The following is a 25,562-nucleotide window of genomic DNA, read 5'->3' on the forward strand; positions in this document are numbered from 1 at the left end:
ATTTTTCTTTTTAGTACTTTATAAACTTCAGATCTGTCAATACTAGACTTTTGTTGAATTTGCGCTGCTGCAGTATCACTGACAGTGTTGCTTCCTCAGTTAATGCCTAGGCCTGTAATTGTATAAACTGTGTAAACATGAGTATCCACATTAACATACTGTATAAGAGAAATTACAATGAATACTTCAAAATTCGTGGTTCCCAGATAAAAGAAGTGCAAATGAATTCAAAAAGTGAGAAATAATAGTGGAAAAAAGCATGTTGTAATCGTTGTATAGTGTATTTCAGAGCCCACAAAACTGACTTAAGCAAACAAATATTTCTCCTAGGAAATCAGGAAGGTCGCTTATCACAGTCTGTCCAGTTGATTGCACACTCCAGTTCTACTGCTTCTGACGTAATATGCTTTTTTTTTCTAACACACTACCGACAACAGTATAAAACTGCGGTCGCCGCCTAACCCTTGCCAACTCCAGGTGTTTCCATTAAATCAATATATATATAGACGTAACTTCCATCTATATGATTAGTAAAAATATATAGCTGCAAAATAATTCAATATGTTTGGACTACAAATATTTTAAATCTGATATTTTTAGAGCACAACCTCGCTACTTTTTAATCATCAGATCTGGCAACACTGCGCTGAACAGCGCACTAGAAGCACATCAGAAATGTCGCCATTTGCAATTTCTGTGACCCGTTGAACGAAGTTTATTTGACTTGCATCTAGAGGAATAGCATTGGCAAGGAAGCTTCTACAAGAATGAAACTTGCACGAGTTATTACATAAATTTGAAGGTAAGCTTATTACTTAAAGAACAAACAAACAAACAAACAAACGCTGTAAGCACAATAAAAATAAATCGTCCTCTTTGCAGCACAAAAGATTTTGTGTGTGTGTGTTCCCGCAGCCATATATAAGAATAGAGCTGGCATGGGTTTTTATTTGTTTACTGGGCGGCGTCAATATGTGCCTACATCATGGAATAAATATGTTGGAACATCATACGTGGATGCATTTCAGTTGAACTTACAGTGATATTTTTTTAAGCATAAGTTGTAACCAGTAAGGTACGCAGGAATGGACCCTACGTGTTGCTCTATTTGCTTTGATATGTTTATGGGTGCCACTAGGAAATGATAGCTTATAAAGAATTTTCAAGTTTATAATGCTGGTTTCGTATGTTTCATGCATGTACAGACCAAGGTGCGAAATCATAACATTCGAAGTAGGAAAGAAAGAAGTACAAAAAGAAAAGAAAAGCTCTTTGCACTGGAATGTTTCAACATAGAGAATTCACATATTTGAATTTCCATAATTAGCAAACTATGTAGGGATAGCGCTAACCATTAGTTCACCTATAAATCAGGCCTACATGAGAAAAACATGTTAATTAGCCACATATATAAGAATTAATTTGAAATCTCCTGACAATAATATGATTTTATTCACGCCCCAGTAACTTTTCAATGGGGGAAATTTTTCTTCCAAAATAATAAGTTTGTGTGTGTGGGGGGGGGATTCTCTCTCATTCCTCCAAATTTCGCACCCTATTATAGACCCCATATCTCTAACTTATTGTTAATACACTAATATTAAAATTAGGCACGCCCAGACGTCAGATCTTATTAAGCTCAAACTATTAAATTTAATCTTTGTTCCGCTCTGAATGCTCAAGAAAATAGTACCCCACAAAAGGTCCCTTTACACTAATGTAAGGTTGGGGGCGCGGTGGCTCAGTGGCAGAGTGTTCACCTCCGCTGCCTGGGGTCCCTGGTTCAATCCCACCTCGCGCCATGTGGACTTTGTGATGGACAAACATCGTGCTCGTGGATTTTCTCGGGGTTCTCCCGTTTCCTCACACTTTCTTCGTTCCACCATTTCACTCATCTCTCATCATCACCGTCTCCTTTAGCCTAACCGGCATAAGCGTGGGACGTAAAACTTAAAGATTTCATTTTCATTTTCTAATGTAAGGTAGGTAGAGTAGTGTATGCTGTTTACGTTAAGTTAGGTTTGGTTAATTTAAGTTAGGTTTGGTTAATTTAGGTTAGGTTTGGTTAATTTATGTTAGGTTTGGTTAAGTTAGGTTAGGTTTGGTTAATTTAGGTTAGGTTTGCTTACTCTCGTTTAGGCTGGAGGGTAAACTGATCGAGTTTGGGCTCTTGAGTATTGGGCAAAAGTTCTATCAATAAGGAGAAAATTTCGAAAATCAAACTTTTGGAACTTTTCATATGTCCAAAAAGAAATTTTATGTAACAATCAAAGGGTGCTGCGGTGGGGTTTTGAGATGCCGTGGGATGGGAAAACTCCAAAGAAATTCACACAGTGAAACGATTCTCGCTTGGTATGAAGGAATACATAAAGTTGGATAATACAGTAAAAATCTTATTTTAATATTCTAAGTTGGTCATGAGTAACATATATATTCTTGTGACGTCATCATTGTATATCATTTGGACTTGGACTCCGGGGGATTCGGTAAAGGAAGAAAAACTTAAAATTCTAATTATGGAACCTTCTTGAATGTCCCAAAATAAATTTTATGCAATAATCAAAGAGGTGTCATAGTGAGGAAGTGGGGTGTGTTGTGGGGGTGGGTGAATCAACAGTTAAATACACTTAGATGAGCGTCTCTTATGTCATATAATAAAACACATACAATAGGTTAATTCAGTGGAAGCAGACACCAATATTGAAATCAATTACTGAGTTATGACAATTTGTATGTTCTTGTGACGTTATCATAAAGAGTGTGTCGTTTGGACTCTTAAGTTTTGGATATAAGCAGATGATGAATGGAAATTCTAATTACATGACCTCATTGCATATCCTAAAATGAATTTCATGTAAAAATCAAGGGGTATCATGATGGATTATTGAAGTATGGTGGGGTTGCGTGCTCCACAATTAGTAGATTCTTAAAAAAAAACTTGTGCCTCATATAATAAAGCAAGAACAAGTTAGTTAATTTAGTGAGAACCGGAGGATAATATTGTAAATTAATTATTAAGTTATTGCACCTTACAATTGCTTGTGATGTAATCATTCTTGGTTCTTGAGAACAAGGAAGTAAAGATTTCAAAACATATATATATAATATATATATATATATATATAATATATATATATATAATATATATATATAGTAATTATATATATATAATATATATATATATTGGTATCATTGCATGCTCTCAAAAATAAATTTTGGTAGAATAGTAATTCAATGCGTCACCAAATTGTATTTCCTGATATTTACCACTTAATACCCAAAGAGAGCAAATGAAGTATCGTTTCTAGCCAACGATCGCGTCATAAGAATATATGACAAGATATAACTCAGTAACTATTTGGATATTACAATCTGGATTTCACTTAATTAATCAACTTGCTTTATTATATGAATGTAAGAGGACTTTATGTGAATGTATTAACTTTAGATTACCCACCCTACGACACTCCACTACTCCACCGTGGTACCACTTAATATTAGATGAAAAGATGTAATCCGATAAGGCGGTGAAAAGTGCCCTTAAACGGATTGCTGCGATATTTATACCTAAGGGTATCCTCAATATCCAAAAATAACTTTGTTCAGAAAATCAACTTCATAATTCCTTCGAATTTCGAAGTTATTGTTGAAAAAATAAAAAATAAAAAGTGTTCATATCCCGGAAACGATGTAAGTTAGAAGGATTAAATATACTATGCATATATTTTACTTAAAGGGCCTTACAAGAAACTAGAAACAATGTATTTCGCCCTTCAAATTTCTAGGTTGAAAATATGTTTGCTTTTATATTTAAGTGACCACCTTCTATTTTCTACCATAGAAGCAGTACCAACCCACCTATAATATATCTTGACAATGGTTTGATACTCGTAGTGCAACTTGGTGTAAAATGATGAAAACCAAAGTCGGGCATTCTGGAAGGTATGCAACCCACATTACACCATACATATTTTTGCTTACAAATTCTCTCACAGTCAGAAATGAAAGATGGTTTGAGTTTGAGTTTCTGACTCGTCATGAATGGCTCTACATTACTGTATAACTTTCATAATCACACCTCTTCAAGAAACCACGTGAGAGCTCTGGAGCCTCTGATAACACTGCTCGACAAAATTAAACTTTTTGAAAGCTGTTTTTATTTGACATCTGATTTTATATAATTTGAGGTTGCTAATTACGAAAATGAAATTAGTTTTCCCTCATCACGTCAGGGTTTTTCACAAATCGGAAAACACGATTGCATAAATTGTGCTATTTACACAGCAAAGCTGCAAATATACAGTAACATTATGATTATATATTTCTGACAAAGGAACGTTATTTTGCTTGACTAATTTGTACATCGATATTATAAATTATTATGGTCGTTGAAAAATTTGTCATTTTGTCTTAAAACTAGCCTTCCTTGTGTGATTAATCTGCCAGCATAGTTGTAATCCAATGTCCCTGATAGCAGCATGCCATTGCTTTGATGTCCTTGTGAAATCTCTCACCATGTTCTCCACTAATGTGAATACAGAAAATGAATCTTAAGACCAGGGCCGGATCCAGAACGGACTTCTGAGGGGCGGTGGTTTGTAATACTGCTACTAATAGCTACTTTTAAAAGCTCCAAACTCTGGGATGGGTTTTATTTATATATACTAAAATAAGAAAGTTTTCTCTTCTGGGGGGGGGGGCAATCGCCCCGATCGCCCCCCTGGATCCGCCACTGCTTAAGACTCATTTTGCACCCTAATATTTTAAACTTCTGGAGCATATTAGACATAACGAACTTGCAATTTTATGTTTGTTGTTTCCGAGGAAATTGACATACGTCCCTGATTGCACTCCATACTTCCCTTTCAACAATTGTCATACAACGTTCAAAGTCTGAGACCTTAAACAACTTTCTGATCTGAGGACGAATGAATATTCCTTCTTTTAACTTAGCACTTGATAGTTCTGGGAATTTTGTCACTAGATATTGGAAGCATTGCCCATCTTTATTCAGAGCTTTGACAAATTGTTTAATTAGACCCAGTTTAATATTCAAAGGTGGTAATATGACTTTTTAAGGGTCTACGAACCAGGCGTTTTTCTCATTTTCACTTACTATATAGCAGCTTCCCCTGACAGGCTAATCAGTTTGAGTCCAGTGTTTATTGCGTTCTATGCTGTCCCATTCGCAAATGTGGCATGGACATTTGTTGTACCCTTGCTGGTGTTCAAGAAACATACATATCACCTGTAGATCGCTGCAAAATAACCACTAATGATCCTCGTATTTGATTTTTTAAAAAAGCATTTCCATATTTTCGTAAGTCTCCTTTAAGTGTGAAGAGTGTGCAATGGGTACAGAGGGTTGTTGGTTGCTATTGTGAAGAAGCACACCCTTCAAACTTCTCTTGTTGTAATCAATTAGAGGCCTCCATTCCTCTGCATTATATTCATCCTCTGTGAGTTTTATCATGAGATTTCTGACGTTGTTGCAAAAAACCCAAGTACCGTCGGCAGAAAATTATTGTACAAATTCTTTCTCACGATGTCTAAAATATAAATTGAGGTCCCTGAAGCCAATGAATTATTCTCACCAAACCTGAACCTAAGAGTTCTGCTGCTTGCTTGGACAGTCAAGTCTCGCACTAAATCGTTTAACTCGGGTTGTGTAAGTAACTTTGGGTCAGCAGTTTTCTTTTCTCTGCCGTACATTTCATCACTACATTCGGAGCTACTAGAAGCAGAATCTGTAGACAGTAGCTCTTGCGGTGGATTAGGTACTAGAGTACCGGGACCATGTGATACATACAAGTCGTAATGCAGATGGCGGGTGAGGATATCGTTTGTTTTTTTAGCGGTAAAACATTTAACCTCACACTAACAGAAATAGCAGTCATTACTATGATCTTTTGCTTCACGCCATATCACTGGTATTCCGAAAAGTAGAGTTTTCTTCCTACATTTTGTCCAGTTCTTAGATCTTCGACACATACTTTACATACTCTGCCGTGTCGTGACAAAACGCTGTAACTTTGGCGGGAGAAGTTTTGCGAAAATGAGCCGTAAAGTTTTCATCCGAAAATGTGATCTGTATCGTGTAGAACCAGTGTAACTAGGCAATAATGGTCAACCAATCAATTTTCACCAAATTTAATCACACAACATGCATTTACGTAACATTACATGTAACCACGTGTTTCCAAAGTCAAGATACACTGGTTCTACACGATACAGATCACATTTTCTGATGAAAACTTTACGGCTCATTTTCGCAAAACTTCTCCGCCAAAGTTACAGCGTTTTGTCACGACACGGCAGTACTGTATATGGCGCAAATAATTTGTGGTGATCCCCTAATTTTATTCCGAAATAGGCACAATATGCACGTTTCACAAACCTTGCAATTTTTTGTCTCTGTTTCGACACTAAATAACTGCCACAGATGTATCAGAAATAATCAGGATTGTTCCGACACTTCCTACGTTCTATTTCGATTTAACAACAAGTAGAACACCTAGACACAACAACAAATCATATGGCGACCTGTAGTTCTCGCAATCACAGCCTACACAGCGCTGTAATTGCGTTCCGAACGTGTAACGCGTTCTAACATCATTCAGTGCTACCAATTACTGTATATATTTTTTTCAATGTTACCAGAATAAGTAACTGCACGTCTTTTATTACAAATTGAAAGATAATCAGAAGGATATGGCATCGAAAGTATATTTTTATATTTGTAATTATAATCAGTTCTTCTTCCGAAATATACATCTATAAGAGTATTTTACTCTCTTCCCCGCTCGATTTTAAGAAAACTGTACGTGATAGAGCAAAACTAACTACAGTTTTGGATCTGTCAGATCAACAACATTAAGAAAACGTCAACATTTTCCAAACAGCAAAATTATTGTAGAGCACAAACTGTCATTTAACTACTGTTACGTTTTTGTTCAAACTGTGCACTGGTAATTCGAATAATTTTAGTGCTACAATTCTAGGGTTGCAAAGGGAACAGCAAGTTTCGGATATGTTTGCATCTGTCATGACGTCCTTCAACAATTATAATTTTATCCTATAAGTTCGAAGTCGCCACCTGTTCGCGAGAAGAGCTCATTATAATTGAAAAAGCTATTATGGCAACAAAACTACACAATATTGTTGACTATTTGGAACTAATCTTTGATAGAAGATATATTTGATACGGAAAGAGATCGGATAATGAGTATAAATGATAATCGTACCCTGGACAAAAAAGTTGTCCCTATGTAAGCCCCTATTTATGCTATGACTCGTTATATTGTAGATATGCTGGTGTCATATACTGCAATCACAAATGACGCAGCAATAGTAAAATCAAACGGGTTAGCGATTATCATGACACAAGGTGATATTTATTGCGGGAATCGCGGCTTTCGAGATACAACTAAATATTTGAAAGAAAGAGGATTTACAGTTTAAATGCTTACACTGAAAGAAATTCGCAGGTAATTGACTACTGCTGAGGCGAACTTTTCCCGCTATGTTACACAAATTCGCTGGGTTGTTGCGGCCGTTCATAGTATTCTTGGACAAGTATTATCTTCTGCGTTACTAACTGAACAAGTTGCCTCCTCAAGTTGGACTGTTATGCCGGTTAGCTTCTTTTTTACATAATACTATTGGTAATCATCTTAATTCTGACGATGGCCTCGACGAGGAAGTTAAACAAATAGAATGACAGCACATCGCAGAGAACACATTAGGATTGGAAATAGAAGAGCATGCTTGGGACAGGTGTACTCGCTCTTTTGCAAACGTCACATCCGTGGACTTTCTGGACTTCCCGGAGCTGACAAAAAGAGACCTAAAACTTCTTATTACACGTTCCTATCACTTGTTTCAGGTAGTTTCCTACCCGGCTGCAATTATGAGCGAGAGCTCCCTTCGTGGCTAAGTGGTTAGGGAACGCAATTTTGGCGTGGGAGACCCGGAGTCGATTCCCGGCGTGAGCTCATCTGGTTCGGATTCCACGTTAATCTGTATTTCCACGTCTCATATAGCCTGGCTGCTGAAAAGGACGTTAAACTCAAAATCAACTCAACTCGTACAGTGATGAATGAAGCTAACAGTATTGATCTCCATTTCCTGAAAGAAAATACCCACACCGTTAAATAAGAGGTACGATCTCGACATATTAGTAAGAAGACATACAGGTGTTATATTGATTTTGTTCCAAACGCAAAGGGTATTCGAGTCTAAAACCGTATTACTGTGAATGTACATATGGGAATCGAACAGTTTGATGTTAATAATACGTCGCTACAAATATTTATTACCTTTCACGTGCTCGATACTTTGCTAAGATTGTTCAACCTATAGAGATTTTAAGCAAATTGTGTGTTGCCACTCTTGTCACTCCAGTAATAAATGTACATAGTGATGAAGATTGAATGTTCCACGTACCGTGTTCTTCATTTTTCTTGTAATGTTTTCAAATACACGAAATACATTGCAAAAACATTTTGAATATTTTTGTATTATTATTTTGTGCATTATAATATTTTGTACGTTACATATGGGTATACATTATATGCAGGGATAATCAAAACGTTGTTTTCTGTAAATCACGATTTAAAATCTTGGTATCATACTAAGGCAGATTGAGAATTAATGACACTAATGCTCTCACGCTGTTTCTGGAAGAGGTACAATTACGAGAATTATACAGTCATGTGGAGCCATTCATGACGAGTCAGAAACTCAAACTCAACCATCTTTGGCTTCTGACTGTGAAAGTATTCATAAGACAAATATTTATATGTAATGTGGGTTGCATACCTTCCAGACATGCCCGACTTTGGTTTTCATCATTTTACACCAAGTTGCACTACGAGTATCAAACCATGGTCAAGATATATTATAGGTGGGTTGGTACTGCTTCTATGGTAGAAAATAGAAGGTGGTCACTCAAATATAAGGCATACATACTTTCAACGCGCTTTTTCCTAGAAATTTGAAGGGCGAAATACATTGTTTCTAGTTTCTTGTAAGGCTCTTTAAGTAAAATACATAATATTTTGTTTCATCCTCCTAACTTGCATCGTTTCCGAGATATGAACAATTTTTGATTTTTCAACAATAACTTCGAAATTCGAAGGAATTTGAAGTTGATTTTCTGAAGAAAGTTATATTTGGATATGAGATATAAATAAATATCACAGCAATCCGTTTAAGGGTACTTTTCACAGCCGTATTCGGCTATACCCTTTGTTTTGTAACGTGAATTTGAGATTCAATAATTAGATTTTTCCGTTTTTATTCTCTTTTACCAAATCACAAAGAGTCCAAATTTTACATTGTTTCTTAGTAATGATGACTTCACAAGAATATATGAAAATCCTAACTCAGTAACTATTTACAATATTAACTTCCAACTTGTTTTGTTATATGAGGTAAGTGGGGTTTCTTCTGAGTTTATTAGCTGTAGACTCCCCGGAACCAGGTACCCCACCGTGACGTCCTCTTGATTTTTACATAAAATTCATTTTGAGAAACGCAATGAGGTGAAATAATAAGATGTTCCATTTTTCATCTACTTATAACCAAGAAACAAGTGTTCAAACGAATCATCGTTTCTCGACAATGATGACGCCACAAGACTATTCCCTAATACCCCATGGCACCCCTTGATTTTTACATAAAAATTTATTGTGAAACATACAATGATGTTCAATAATTAGATTTTTCAATCTTTTCGCTCTTATACCGAATCCGCATGAGTCCAATTGATGCGTACAATGATGACGTTATGGCAGCATATATAACGCTATAGCTCAGCAGCTATTTAGAATATTAACATCAGATTTTCACTGTGTTATCCGTCTTTACGTGCTCTTTCATACAAAGTTAGAATCGTTTCACTGAATACATTTATTGCAGTTTTTCTCACTCCACAGTACCCCAGAACTCTACTGTAGCACCCCTTAATTTCTACATAAAATTTATTTTTGAATATTTGATAAGTTCCAATAAAGGGTCCAAACCCCGTGCGCCTATATCCAACCTTTTTTTTTTTAATAATAGGGTATTGAATGGATGAATGCGCATCTATATTTATTTATTTATTTATATTTCTGGGTATTATTGGTATCTATGGCCCTATACTAACTAGTGACATACGAGGAATGACATCCCTCGACGAGCACACTATCCGGGAAAGGAGGAAGAAAAACGGAATGGGATCAGCAAGAGTAAACAAAGTCGTGTATATGAATTATGTTAGGTTGTGTAATAAACTTCCTATGTACTTGAAGAATATGACTAACGTTACCGTTTTCCATAAGAAGTTACTTAACCTACTTGCTGTAAAATGCTATTATACTATTAAGGAATGTTTAAATTATTCACTAAATGAAAAGCTGATAACAAATACTTACTCCTGAGTACATACCAAGTTTGTGGTACAAACTGTTTACACACTTAATACATCTTATTTTATAGTTTTGTTCTATATAGACAGATGCATAGGTACAATATTATGTATACCTTCTGCTACCTGATAATATTTTGTATGTATTTTATTGACAACTGTAATGCTTACATGATGATTCCCCGTGTTTTGTAAGCTAATGAAACCGGCAAACAAATGAAATGAAAGCATGGTAGGTACCATTCTGGTATTTGCCTGTTGTGAGTGAGGAAAAACGTAGAAAAACTTCACTCAGGGTGACTGGCTTGAAAAAGCTGTCGTACCTTTCCGCTGGACTGTCTCCACAAGGAACCGAACTTTGGACCAGGGCCGCCCACAGGGGGGATGTATGGCGCAAGCTGCGCCATTGAGAAAAATTTTGGGGGGGATTTTACTCTACTTTCGAACTAGCAATTTTACTGTCGGAATAGCATTAAAACACGATTTTGAGAAGCTAATTTTCAAAAATTTTCAGGGGTGATCCCCCGTACCCCCTGTTTCGATACTCGATGAATGAAGTATCGCGCAAGTAGTCGTATGAAAGGAAAGGTTGGTTCGTTTTAAGAGAGAAGGGCCGCCCACAGGAGGGATGAATGGCGCAAGTTGTGCCATCGAGAAAAAAATTAGGGGGAATAAAAAAAATTGGGGAAGAATTTTACTCTAATGTCGAATAAGTAATTTTGCTGTCGTCAGAATAACATTGGAAAACGATGCGATTTTTTTTAAATCTCGAGAATGAATCCCCCTACCCCCTGCTTAGGAACTCTATGAATGAAGTACCACGCAAGTTGCTATATAAAAGGATGGCGCCAAGTTCTGGTAAACAACAGTTACAAACACTCAAGGAATCACTTTCAAATTTAGATTTGAAACTTGCCTATGTTTTCTGTTGAAAATTATAAAGTAGTTTGACATAATTGTGAGCTAGTGGTAACCATACAGACAACAGCCAAGTTTCAAATCTAAATTTGAAGTGAGCCAGTGAGTGTTTGTAACTGTTGTCCACCAGAACTTGGCACCTATTTTTGTGATTTCAATTCTTTTTAAGGCCACTCGTACTTGGCTCTTTTACAGGAATGTTTTTTGTTGGATATCACTTCTTTTTGTAGGCTAATTTCGAGGATAACATTTTCTTTTGGTATCAAACTCAATAACTTGTAACTTGCGTCTTACTTTTCATGTACAAGGGAATTATATCAATATTTGGTAAAGAAAAAATAATACTACTAGTTGTAAAAAAAAAAAAGAATACCTGTGCCATACGCAGTGTGTAGAAGTTTTTATACCCTTCAATATCCTTATAGAACATATTTAGTATTGTACACTACCAAGACTACTAATAAAAGTAATGCTATTTTTATAATTACTACTGCCCATACTACTACTACAAGCATTCTATAATACTACTATAGGAAATAAAAACAACAACAAAAATAACAATTACTAGTACTATAAAAACTACAGCTACACTGGGCAATTGTTTTTAGAGGACTTGAGTTTTGACTAGGGAAGAGATTATTAGTTTTGGGGGCGGAGTGCGCCCATCAGCTTTGGGGGAGATGGGCACCCCTGCTTTGGACCATGTCGTTTTTATCATAATTCGGTCAGTACAACATGACTAACATGTTAGTACAACTGAATGTTTACTATTTAAATATATCAACATGTTGTAGATGTGAATACTCTTCTCACTGTTTAATTCTTGTTAACTGCATTCTTTCACCATTACTAGCAAATTAATGGATTTCAAATGTTTGATTTTTAGGATTTGTGAGAAATACTGGAAGGTTCTTTTTAGAGCAAAGAAGTTTTGACAGTTCAAAAAAGTGTTGACCAGTTTTACTTTAAAAGGATTTTTAAAGACAAGAACTAGGCAACTGTTGGCTGAGGTTATTACCAGACATGTGAGCACAGATAAAAGGTAATTATTTTGTTAAAATATATTGTTTAGTATTTGCCCCAAAAACAAATATACAGGGTATATAATTTATAATTCAACCGTGATAAGGGTGAAATCAAAAAAGGAAGAAAAACAAAACTTTGCACGAAGCAACTTGTTGCCAATCCAGTATAAAGTTGTTTTTTTTTTTCTTTTTTCGAAAAAATACTACGTCAGATTATTACATATTTATAGTCACTATTTCAAATGAAAACTTAAAATACCACATTTAGTATTCAGCGTTGCAAACTAAGGGTGTTATACTGTCACAAACATCCAAAGTTTGGAAGCCTCTATGATACATTCAGGATAATGCACATCGAAAGTACTTTTGCGTTAATTAGCATGGTCATAGTATGACTTGTTTCGAATGTACAGGAACGACGTTACAAGCACTTGAAAATTTGTTTTTTTCTAAAGGTTTTATTTCGAAAACATGCTTAGATAAATATCATATCTAGTTACTTTTTTGGTTTGCAATTGGAAAAGAAATCATTTCGCCGTTTACAGCACTTCAATATCTCAAACCGTTCCGGAGACTTGATAAGCATTGATAAAGTTCCCTACACTGCTGAAAATAGCGTATTTGTGTAAAGTATTTAAAATGATTGTTGCTTCCCTTCTCTTCTATAGCATTACAGCAATAGCTTTTAGTACCTGTAATTACAACAAGTTCTCGCAATTACATGACTTAAGCAGTGCTGCAAACTTCAGCGATATATTGGGTAGGCAACACTGTCTGTTGGATATTTCTGTTTAATAAGTCAAAGGTGTTTCCCTTCTTACAGTTCCTTCCTGCAAAGTTTCGTTTTTCTTCCTCTTTTGGTTCTTCCGTTATCACAGTTGGACATTATATGTTATGCATCCCATTCACTCACATGAATTCAGTATAACAGAAGAAGGTCAGTGTGAACATTCACTTAGTTTATCATACAAATACATAAAACGAAAGTGGCAGTGGCTTCTACTACTAATGTCATTGTATCTTAACGGGACCACATTTCAAACCTTTGCTCATGACACTAACGTATAGAGCGGGTTGAGAGCAAGTGTATTGTATCGGTGATTGTCAGTTACCACGGCATGAGTGAACCAGAGGAGTAGTGATTTTGTGTGTAGTTTCAGTATAGTTCATACTACGAAAAGTAGCATGAAATCTGTGATGAATGTTTCAGTAAACCACAATGTTGGGGAATGTGTTGACCTTCGTAATAAGGTCAAACTTCCATCAAAATCTGTACAACCATACACTTCTACCGAGATCGATCAGGTGAAAAAAGTGCAAGGTTACATTTATAGAAACTTGCATATCACCGTACGTAAAATTATAGCTGAATGGAACATCAGTATAGGCTTCTCACAGATTTTGACACACAAACTGCAAACGCAGCGTGTTTCTCTAAATTTGTACCACGTTGCTTTAAAAAAGGAAATGCTGAAATATATGAAATGATGTTATGCCGCGCAAATGTTAACCTAAATACAAGCGAGCCGGCTGCTTCATCAACAGGAAGCTGACTCATATTACCTAAACACTACTGCTAAATACTGTTTCGAAAAGTGGGCAAATTAATGTTGTCCATGGACACTACTATTGTAGGTTCTCTCCTACACACACACACACACACATATATATATATATATATATATATATATATATATATATATATATATATATATAAGGGTTGTTCAGTAAGTTTTGCCTCCAACCTTCTAATTTTTTATTAATTGTTGTACATGAATAATTTTATCTTCGAACAAAAGTTTGAGCATTCTGCTTTCTCTCAAATCTTTCACATTTTTTTAATATAGGTCCAGTACTCACTGGCGTCGACCAACTTGCGCCAAGGTTGCACTAGTCATTTCATGCTGTCACTGAAGAATGAGGCTCGTTGCTGACGACAACATAACCGCACTGACTTGATAACCTCCATTTTGGACGCAAAATACTGGCTTTTCATTTGTTGCTTAAGCTTGGGATCACCCAAAAGTCACAAGGGACCAGGTCAAGTTTGTAAAGTGGATGCGGTAAAACATTCTCAAATTGGAGCTTGTGTAAAGAAGCGGTGGTCTTTCGGCTTGTGCGCGGCCTTGCATTGTCGTGTTGAACGATGGCATTTTAGGGAGTACGAACTCTATGGACACGTACACGCAACTTCATTAGTGTCTACTCGTAGCTCTCGAAGTTGATACAAAAGTTGACACAAATAATAAGCATGTTAAAGGTGTTCTCTATGTCAAAGGAAACAATTTAATAATCCATTCATTACTTACCTAAACATATTAACAAAAAATGTATGTACAAATTTGTGGAATATTAAGTAGTTTGTGCTAACAATATATTGAGAGCTTATTATTAGTCTTATATATTAACAAAATAAACTTTCGTTATCTTGTCTCGTTGAAGTAACAGAAAAAAGTAATAGTAATATCTTCCCTGCAACAGCCACTGTCAACTTGTTAAAGTGTAAAGAGCTGTTATCATGACATGGTAACGGTCCATGTTTGCCGTACTGAGTTTGATAGCGGGGCCGCGGTGGCTCAGTGGTAGAGCGTTCACCTCCGGTGCTAGGGGTCCCGGGTTCGATCCCAGCCCCCACCAAGTGAACTTTGTAGTGGACAAACACCGTGTGCATGGGTTTTCTCGGTGTTCTCCCGTTTTCTCCCACTTTCTTTATTCCACCATTTCATTCATTTCTCATCATCACCGTCTCCTTTACCCTAACCGGCATAACCGTGGGACGTAAAACTCAAAGATTTAATTTTCTGAGTTTGATAGCGCCATACAAATGAGATACCGTAGATGAAGAAACCATCAAACTCACACAACCACACATCGGCCGCTTCTTCCCACAAACTCACGAACTCCATACGCGGAGGAAGTTATGAGTAAGGCCCGGATTTTTATGTTTTTACATATTTTTTCCTTTGTATGTACGCTGGTGAAAATATGAAATGTTCGCAAATTACGAATTAAAGAGCCATATAAACCAAAATCACGTTACATATTTTTACATATTTTGAAGTCTGTTACATATTTTCCGTCTACTGTACATTTTTTTACATAAATTCAGTTTCCTTGCTTCTTTTCGCTAATTTTCTTTAAGTAATACGCAAATAAAATAGGCCTATATATGGAACAATAACTCACAAAGTACTTTATTTAATTATTTGTATTTCTTTCTCTCACTTTGTTCAACCAATTTGCATTGCGGGAATGCTGGGTTAAAACAAATCATACACCCTACAATATGTAAACAAACGTCGTCAGTTATCGCTTTCAATCCTGAAAAAAAATCTGTTTTTTATATATAAAGAAAGAAAACAATATAAGGATTTTTGTGCTTATTGCCATTGCAAGCAATCACCACTCGGATGTGTGCCGACAAAACAAGCTTAAACGCACAAAGTTGACTGTCTCTCTCTCTTTTTTTTATGTGCAACCTCTACGGGTGGGGGTGCGGGTAGCGATGAGAGGGAGGTGATTGGAGCGGATAGGCTTTATCACTTGTTTCTTAAATGGAATAAAAAATTTCTTTTGTATGACTCGATGGCTACTTCGCCACTTCCTCCTTCAAACAAAGGGAAAAAAGATTCCGTTTCACGACCGGTTTGTTAGTATGCACGCTTGTGACCGAGTCAGTTTCTTGTTTTCAATGATGGCTTCCTCTTTAGCGTCAAAATTGAAATCGTGGATAACTATGGATGACGCTTATACCACAGACGGTAAAATTGTTTTTTGTCAAGTATGCGATAAGAAAGTGGGCTGTTCAATGAAGGTGCAATTGGATTAGCACATGAAAACAGCTATTCACACGAAAAACAAGGTGTTACAGCGTTCTGCAAAGCAAAATCTTTTAACCCAAACAAAATCAGCATCTAAAAACAGCTGTGAATTATACAAAGACCTTGCCAATGCGTTCATAACAGCAGACATACCGTGGTACAAATTGCAAGTCCCACAGTTCGCGTCCTTTTTGGAAAAATATTGCAAGAGACACATTCTTGACGAATCTACTATCCGATAGAATTATTTGGGTGTGTACTATGAAAATACTATCAAACACATTCGAGCTGAAATTGGTGATTCGCATATATGGTTTGCGGTGGATGAAACTACAGACGCATTATGACGTTTCGTTGCCAATCTCGTGGTAGGAAAGCTTGACCCTGATTCTCCATTACGACCATTTCTGATCTGTTCAAAAGTTTTGGACAAAACAAACTATTCCACAGTTGCACGTTTCGTAAATGACGGGCTGAAAGTGTTGTGGCCAGAAAGTGTTCCTGCAGAAAAAGTGCTTCTGATGTGTTCTGATGCTGCGGCGTACATGTTAAGAGCTGTCGATGCGCTTAAAGTGTTCTACCCAAACCTCATTCATATGTGCTGTTTGGTCCATGGATTACATCGTGTAGCAGAGGAAGTGCGGATCAACTTCCCTGAAGTCAATGAGCTTGTGTCTTCTATAAGAAAGTTTTTCTGAAAGCCCCTGGTCGTGTGCAGTGCTACAACAATATGCTACCAAATATGTCGCTACCACCGCAGCCTGTACTGACACGGTGGGGCACCTGGATACAGGCTGTTAACTTCTACAATGAAAATTTTGATGCTGTAAAGTCAGTTGTCAGCACATTTCCTGTAGAGTCCAGTGCAGCAGTACGTTATTCTCAAAGTGCGTTCAAAAATCCTGTTTTTCAATGTTCACTATCGTACATTGCAAGTAATTTTGGGTGGATTTCAAATGTTAGCGAGAAGCTAAAAAAAATCAATATTTTTTATGTTCAATAATGTGATTTTTACTTATTTTATACATATTTTCATTTGTTTCCATTGAAAATTTGTACGTATCTGTAGGAACTTATTACAGAAAGATGTTACAGTATATTTATTAGCTAAGAAAATAGCTAAGACACAAAATAAAAACGAAAAAATATTTTTACATATTTTCATATTTTTAACATATTTCTTACATATTTCATTGATTTTTGCTACATATTTATGTACATATTTCGGTACTTTGTACTACATAAAAATCCGGGCCTTAGTTATGAGACGGTCTTTTAGAGTCAAAAGAGTGAGCATCGTCTCGGAAGTTGAGCTAGCAGTTGTAACATGGTTTCACTGACTTGACGCAGGCATCTTCTATGTAGTTCTCAATGTCTTGTACCGCAGAAAGAAATGTAAATACCCCATATGTATATTTACTTGTGTCTTACTACTCTGTGTACCCACCTTTGGAATAAAGTTTATCCACGAGAGGTCTTCAATTACTTTTTTTTTATCAACATCGTAACACGTACTACAGAGTAAGTTATACGTACTGAAAATGAACGACATACCGACTTCAATATTAGTTATGTTTCGTAACTAGTACAAGGTAACCAAAATGTTCTTGCCATTCGAGAGCAAACATAAACGAAGAGTAATATAGTAAACGGTACGCACCTTTACTTTCTTAAGTAATCTCCATTAATATCCAACGTCTTTTTGCCAAAGTTCCTGTAGCTGCACAATACCCCTGGTGATAATACTCGGCTACCGATGCAAAGAAGTCCGTGAATGTGTTCCGCAGGTCTCCTTCTTTTGCGAAGGATCTCCCACAGAGGTGGTGGCCGAGGGAATGAAACAAGTATAATCGTAGTAACAGGTAGTAATCTGCGCAAGGTCCGGTGAATATGGAGCATAGCTCAGTGTCTCCCAGCCAAGTTCTCCCTAGATCCCTGGCATATGCGGCAACTTGATTCGGAAGCTAACAGACCCACTTTAAAGTCATACAACAAATACACGGACACAAGCTGCTTTGTTACCTCCATTTCTCTTGGACACTGGACGGGCTGTGACTGCTGTATGTGCACAACGTACCTGCACTACTAAAGATCTATGGTCAGACTTACTTCCCATCGCTTGGTAGATTATGTATGTCATTTCGTTTCCTCTCTGTAAAAGCATGATTAATGCAACGTCAAAAACGACAAGAACTTATTGGTTACCTTGTAATACCGAGTGTATCTCTTATACTAAAAAGCAACGACAAATAATGCTACACAGTCTATTTTCAAAGGGATGCTAACTGTTTACTTTTTTCTTTCAGGTACAAGGAATACAATCTTTTTTATGTTCTTGGGAACACATTTTCCTGTAGTAACGGTGGCTGTGAAGAAGAAAGATACAACTGGAGATTGGCGACCAACAAAAAGCGAAAGTCAACAATGATTTCTTTTATACTAAAGGTAAAAGTAGCATCATTTCGTTTTATATATGAAATTATAGATTTGTGTACCAAAAAACAGTTTGTAGGTCTTGAAAAGAAAGAAGTAGGAGCTAGCTGTTCATGGAATTTAGGGATGTAGCAACGGGCGATGGGGCATCGGGACCAGACCCCCAAATGACTTGCTGGACCCCCCAAATGACCAGCTTTTAAGCATGTTAAGATTTCCTCGCTTCAGTCATTTAAAAATAGAAAAATACATATAATTAATAATTATAGTATTTTGTTTACAGAAATTATTTACTTACATTTATAGAGTGACAATATTGCAAAATATCTTTCCTGAAAACTTTTTGAAACAGTTCTGTGAAAAATTAAGGGAGTTTCAACTGGTTTAAAACAAGTGGTAAAAAAAAAAAAACTATGAATCTCTTGTAATGGAAAAGTTTTAGATAATTGAACTATATTTTCCCACATCATTTACATTTTTTTTGTGTGTGTGTAATTCTTCTTTAGATTTTTGTCAACACAAACTGCATAATAAACAAAAGGACTTTGAAAAATGCTTTTTTTTTTTTTTTTTTTTTTTTTTTTGTAAAAGCAGATTACACAATTTACTGTGATTTATATTTGACAGTTTGAAGACAAATGTTTTAACAAAGTACTATAGATACTACCATAAAACAATGGTACTAAACTTATTTGTAAGTATCACATATTTTTTTATATGCTGTAACTAGTGTTTTAAGAATTATATTTTTTATCGGATGAAAAATTTGTGAAAAATAACATTTCTATTCAGTTTTTTTTTTACTTCGGAGTTCATCCACTTCTTTTTCTTTTTTGCTACTTTATGTAAAACGCGAAGTAAGATATAGCTGTTAATAAAATAATTATGGAGTTTTTAATCAAAAATAATAAATATTTTTGTCAGGAAATCTTAAAGAAAATAAGTGAAATTTCAAAGGAAATCAGTCTTAAGCAGATATTTTCTGTGTACAAGGACTTAAACTGAAATATTTATGCACAAAAGTATAACATGTGGTCCGGGGCAGTAGATCTTGGTTAAGCATAATAAAATCTACCTGGTACATAATATTGATGGAGAAAAACAAAAAATAGCTTTAAAAAACGTGTTTTTAGTTTTCCGAACAGAAACCAAAATTTTCCGTTTTTTTAAGGCCTCAAAATCACTAGCTGTAACAATTTTTTTGGCTTTATACTTTGTAGCTAGTCCCCCTTCAGAAACGACTGGCCCCTCCTAGATAAGCCTGCTGGCTACACCCCTGATGGGATTGTGAGATAGTTCCTTCAGCACATTTTTGTGTCTTGAAGCATGTAATTGTCAAGGACACAAATAAATGTAATTACGTGATAAATCGATACTACTTTCCAATATATTCTCTTTACACTTTTGCAGTAACGTAAATGTAATATGAAATGTGAATATTAGCCTATTCTAGTCGCGCTGTTGCCTGTTTTTGTTATCTGAGTACGTACACCAGTAATATTTCCGTAAGCCAATTTATTTAAACAAAGTACATTCTAGTCACGAAATATACGACCACTGTGAAAAAACTGTTACATGTTAATACTAACATTATTTTACATATGTCGTCGATCACACACCGCGCAACTGATCTTTTAATAGTCCCCTAATGTTTATTTTGTGCTACTGTAGTACATATATGCACATTAAATGAAAATACTAAGATTTATGCATTAAGTAACGTTACAATCCAGAAATTCAATTAAATGCATTTTTTTTTATTATTGGACTATTTGTGCAATGTTTATCGCTAAATGATGGGGAAATATTAAAAGTATTTACACCACAATCTTTACAACTCTTCACCATTTTTTTACCCACCACGGGCAGCCCTTAATGCTGCAAACTGACTGAAAATGATGTTCGAAAGTGTTTCACAGAATGCTATATCCCGTTCGTGGTATCAGATTCAAATTAGTTTCTCAGTAAGTTGTTTACTAGACTGATATATCTTCCCATGTATTTTTCGTAACATAACATGCTACAGATTCTCAATGGGATTCATATCTGGAGAATTTGGTGACCAGGGGCGGCGGTTAGGGGGAAAGAGGGGGCAGTTGCCTTTCACTTTTTTGAAGTGAACCCTTAATGTATATAGTTTCGTTTGGAAATGTAAAGGTTCTGTATGTAGTACTGATTCATAGAAAAAATGGTACCATATAATATTTGCCGCTGTGTGGGTATGTATTGAGTATTTTTCTTGCTGTGGAGGTAATAAAGTTACAGGAATTGCGTTTTAATTACAAATCAGAGCAATTAATACTGCAATTGCGTATTTCTTTAAATGTCGTAGCATATGCTTGTAGTATTTACTGTCTTTCGTTTCCTAAGAGTAATAACATACATTTAATGGTATGTGTGAAATTAGCCTCATTATTTATTACTATGATTAATATTATCCTTTCTATTTATTTGTTTTGCAAATTTGTTATTAAACAATATGATCACACAATTTTCTAGGCAGAAGATATTCGTAAAAAAGGAACCAAGCGTCTTCTTACACTTTCGTCGCTTCAGAGTGCAAAGGGCTAGTACCTACTTGCATTGTTCTTGTCAATTTACTTAATAAAATATGAAATACGATATACGATATTTTAACTGAAAAAGGAAGTATCCTATTAGTTATACAACCTTTCGTCAAACAATGTGTTACAAACATCCAGAAAAACTAACATTGATATAGAAATATTCGGATCATGTTTTGGCCCCACTTTTAACGTCCAATCGCCGCCACTGTTGGTGACCATCATAATTTTTGGAAACTCATGCTTGAAAACCAGTCCACTTCACTCTGTGCCATGTAACATGGCGCATTGTTGTCTTGGGAAATAAAATTACTCACTTTCAGACCTAAGAAACAATCAGCAGCTGGTTGTAGTAACTTTCAGTTCAGGATAGCAATGTAATATGCTGCATGAACTTGTTTATTGCAAATTTCAAACCATTCCACTCACTTTGATGTCAAGCATCCCCACAATATGACACCTTCATTAAATTTCCTTCTTTTGAAAACGCATTTTCATTTCAGATTTTCTCCTATTCTCATCCACAATTTCGCTCCATCCTCATCTCCAGCAATCATAAATTTCTCCTCATCCAAGAAAATTACATGCTACTACTGTTCATCATTCCATGCACCGTATCTACTCACAAACTATCTTCTAGCGTTTATATGTTTATTTCTTAAAAGTGATTTCTTTCTTCGAGATTTCTTGTGGAAGTCTTTCATTCAGTTGTTTTCTAGCAACGGTCATACGGCTTATGTTGTAACCTGCATTAGAGTAGGCAACTCTGGTTTGAATATTCTGCTGAACTGGAAAAGCCACTTTTTCATTTCACGTAGGTTGCATAAAAATTTAATAAATATAGGTCAAAACCGCTATAATGTACATTTAGTAAACTATAATGTACTAAAATGAAGCAGGGAATTCGTGTTACTGTTCGGTTCAAAATCTCCTAACATTTTTGCCAGAACGTTCTGCACTATTGAGGTGTAAGATCTCAAAAATAACCCTTAAGTTTTACTCGAAAATAATCCTAGAAAAACACGGTATGATAGCAAGTAAGTTTTGAGAGATTTAAGAAGTCACTTAAATATATCCAAACATAGGAAACAAATAATATACAAAATAGAAAGGATTATTGTAGGAAATCTGAAAATCGAAGTTAATGTGGGTGCAGCCGCCCCCAGTGTACCCACTGTGGCGCCGCCTATGGTCATCAGACAGAGCTTCCAGCTCCACGGAAATTGCAGCGGCTGTAGTTTCTTTTTTGTGACGGGGAAAATGAAAAGAAAAATGCTGTCCTTGCCGTGACTTTCCACTAATAGTGCCACAACTGTTGAGTGAATTAGAATATTTTTTTTACGTCACATAAAAGAATTAATCATGCACATTGAACACTACAGTTTGTTTAATATCTAACTCAGGCCAAAGCCGTCGTATTTCGATTCAAAATGTCACTTGTAGCCGAATTCACGTTCGTTATGCCGTTTGCAGCGCCGTCTATTGATACACTTTGGAACTTTTTTGTTCTTATGCCATACTGTTTCTCCCTTCTCCAAGTATTTTCAGTTCAAATTTGAAGTTCCTTCTGATCAGTGGTTCTTTTTTACAGCATTTTGAAAGATGAACTTTAATTATAATCACCCTGTACATACAATTCAGTTCTGAACAAATTTAAGTAATTTCTTCAGTTATAAACTGGATCTAGATTTATTTACGAGCAACCCTGGAGAAGAAAAGTTGAGTAACGAATTCCATAAATATTAAGCTAGAGGGGTGGGAACACGAGCCCATCAATTTTGAATTCGTCAACCTAGCATTCGGATCAGAAACAAGCAGTGACTTCTAACGGATATAACAACGAAGCTAATGTAAACAAACATAAAATAATTGCTTCCTTCCTAGTTAGGCCAAGAACTTCCCAGTGTGTGTGTGTGTGTGTTTGTGTATGTTTATACTTTTAAAGATTTTGTTTGGTGGGTTTGACTTAGTTTACAGTTGATTGGTGGTTTCTTACTGAGTACATTCTGTTTCAGGTAATAGATGACATTTGCAACCTGAGTCAGAAGGGCATAGAGAGAAGACGAGAAGAATGCATTGACCAATTAGAACAAGTTTTCGGTACTGGAGATTTTTTTTACAACAACTCAATGGAAATTAGTCCACTCCGTCAGAAGTTAGTAACAAAGAAACATGAAGAAAGTGCAAATGTAGTTTGCCATTCAGTATGCATCAACTTCACGTATCAGTTAACTAGAATGGAATAGCAACATAACATTTTTTTCATTAGACAGTTTCTTACAATTTGTTGGAGCACACTTTCACCCACTTACAAGTGATAAACAAATATATTGCTCAGTTTGTAGTATATGATATGCACAATAATGTGGCTCAAATCCAAAAGTTTCTGTTGCGAGAACGTATTTATTTCGTTATCTGAACGAACAAATTGGATTTCATAAAACACTAGCTACCTTCATAAATTTGATAAGCTATTGTGTTACTCTGACAATTATAGCCGTCATACCAACATCAGAGCAATTTCACACATGCATTTAATAAGATTGCGAACACACAGCAGAGAAACCGTTGAAAATCAAAGTGGTGTAACATATGACCAGCTATAATATGGTCAAGTCAGTTTTTGTAGCTCGAAGTAAAATTAGGAATTTGGGGATTTAGAACTGACAAGCCCATCCCAGAATTTTGTAAGCTAAAATCTTTAAAGCAGAAGTAGTTGGATTCGTGACCTGAGTTGCTTTACAAATGAAATTGAATAATTTTCAATTGAAAACTACACAGCACTTCCCTGCAACAGCCGGTGATTCCCCATTGATCATTCTCTCGGTGCATTGTCATCTTCCTTCTGGAACATGGAGTCTGGAATTTCTCACACCCTCTCATTCGTTTTCCATTCAAACCAGCTAATTCTCTCCATTCTTCTCCGCACTCACATTTCGAAGGATTCCAGTTGTTTTTGATCATTTTTGCATAATGTCCATGTTCAGCACTACAATACTCCACACGAAGCATTTTATGAGTCTTTTTTCAACTATTCAGGTCCCACAAAATATTATTTTCTTCCTCCTTATAGTTTATTTCACCATTTATATCCTTTCTTTTATTTCACGTTCACATTTCATATCGTCACTAATAATACTATATAGGTATCTAAAACTAGTCGCGTGTTCTATTTACTTCCTCCTGTTTCTATATTTGCCACCGACCGCTTCTTTCCAATCACTATAGCTTTTGTCTTTCTAATGTTTATTTTCATTCTACATTCTTCATATACGTATATAGACTTGGACAAGTTTTAGGAGCTAAAATCACGGAGCGTTCTCCTCTACATCGTCGTCGTTAGATAATTTCGCCTCCTCTTTCATTCTTCAATTAAATGATGGTGAGTAGTACCTAACGCCAGAAGTGTGCCTACAGGAACGTTTTCCTCCCCTGCTCTTCCATCTGACAGAGCCAACAACTGGTATTTAATCTGGGCAGCTGAACAGGCTTCTTTGCAGGTTCTACTTAAAGATTTTGGTTGTCGTTGAACTCCACCAGCTTTATCAGAAGTTTATCAACTACTTTTGTCTTCCATCCTCGATGGGTTGTTGCCTCAATAACTTCAAGATCACCCAGAAAGAGAATTGAGTGTGGTGGGAACAATCGATGACACTGTTCGTTACTCAGTTCCAAAATATTAACTTCAGGACCAATTGGACAATTTAAAGACATCACTATCTCTTCACGAAAAGCATCTATTGGAGGATTTGTAACCTGAGCGAAGAGTTATTTAATATAGTCGTACATCAAAGGCTGAAACAATGGGAAACAAGTTAAAGGTGCATAATTTTCCATTGACCAAGGGCTTCTTTCTTGGTTTTCATCATTGAAAGTAAGAGCAGATTGATAGTTTCTATAGTGTAGCTTAGTAGTAACAACCTGTCACTAAAAGTAAATCATCTTTCTGAATTGCCATGGCCAACGCTTTCACACCGTTGATCAGGGCAATGTCGCCATTTACCTGGCTACTAGTTGTCCTGGGTTGGTGAGTATCTCTTAAGTCGGACACTGTCACCTTTTCTTGCAGCTACTTGAGCATGCAGTCTATTCTGGACAATTCTCAGTTTCGCTTCTAAATCTTGAATTATACTTTTTCCTTCCCTATCAAATAGCAATATTCTTTCTGGTTTTCAACGTCTCTTTAGAATAACATTTGATACAACTGTATCATAGATTCCAACTTCAGAAGGCTTGACAAGCATCTTGTCCTTTGTCAAGTAGAATCGGTCGCAAACCGTTTCAATCTAAAAGAGCCCCAATGTGTCTGCCGTCTGTAAAAGTAATACACGAGCAACCTATGAATCCATAGCACACTCTTACGAGCGATGGCAATCTTTCTTTTCCTGTA

The 25,562-nt window shown here is 36.0% G+C and overlaps 1 long non-coding RNA gene across 1 annotated transcript; it reads left to right on the forward strand.

Annotated features, from left to right (window-relative positions):
• The first annotated feature begins 706 nt into the window (after positions 1 to 706).
• LOC145673830 (uncharacterized) lies at positions 707 to 23,996 on the forward strand. Its single transcript, XR_014128825.1, has 4 exons — positions 707 to 802; positions 12,216 to 12,371; positions 18,482 to 18,620; positions 23,188 to 23,996. It is a non-coding gene; the product is annotated as an uncharacterized LOC145673830 (long non-coding RNA).
• Positions 23,997 to 25,562: the final 1,566 nt, after the last annotated feature.

Source organism: Thermobia domestica, chromosome 17 (genome assembly GCF_964235325.1).
Source record: "Thermobia domestica chromosome 17, izTheDome1.hap1.1, whole genome shotgun sequence".
Classification (NCBI taxonomy): Eukaryota; Metazoa; Arthropoda; class Insecta; order Zygentoma; family Lepismatidae; genus Thermobia; species Thermobia domestica.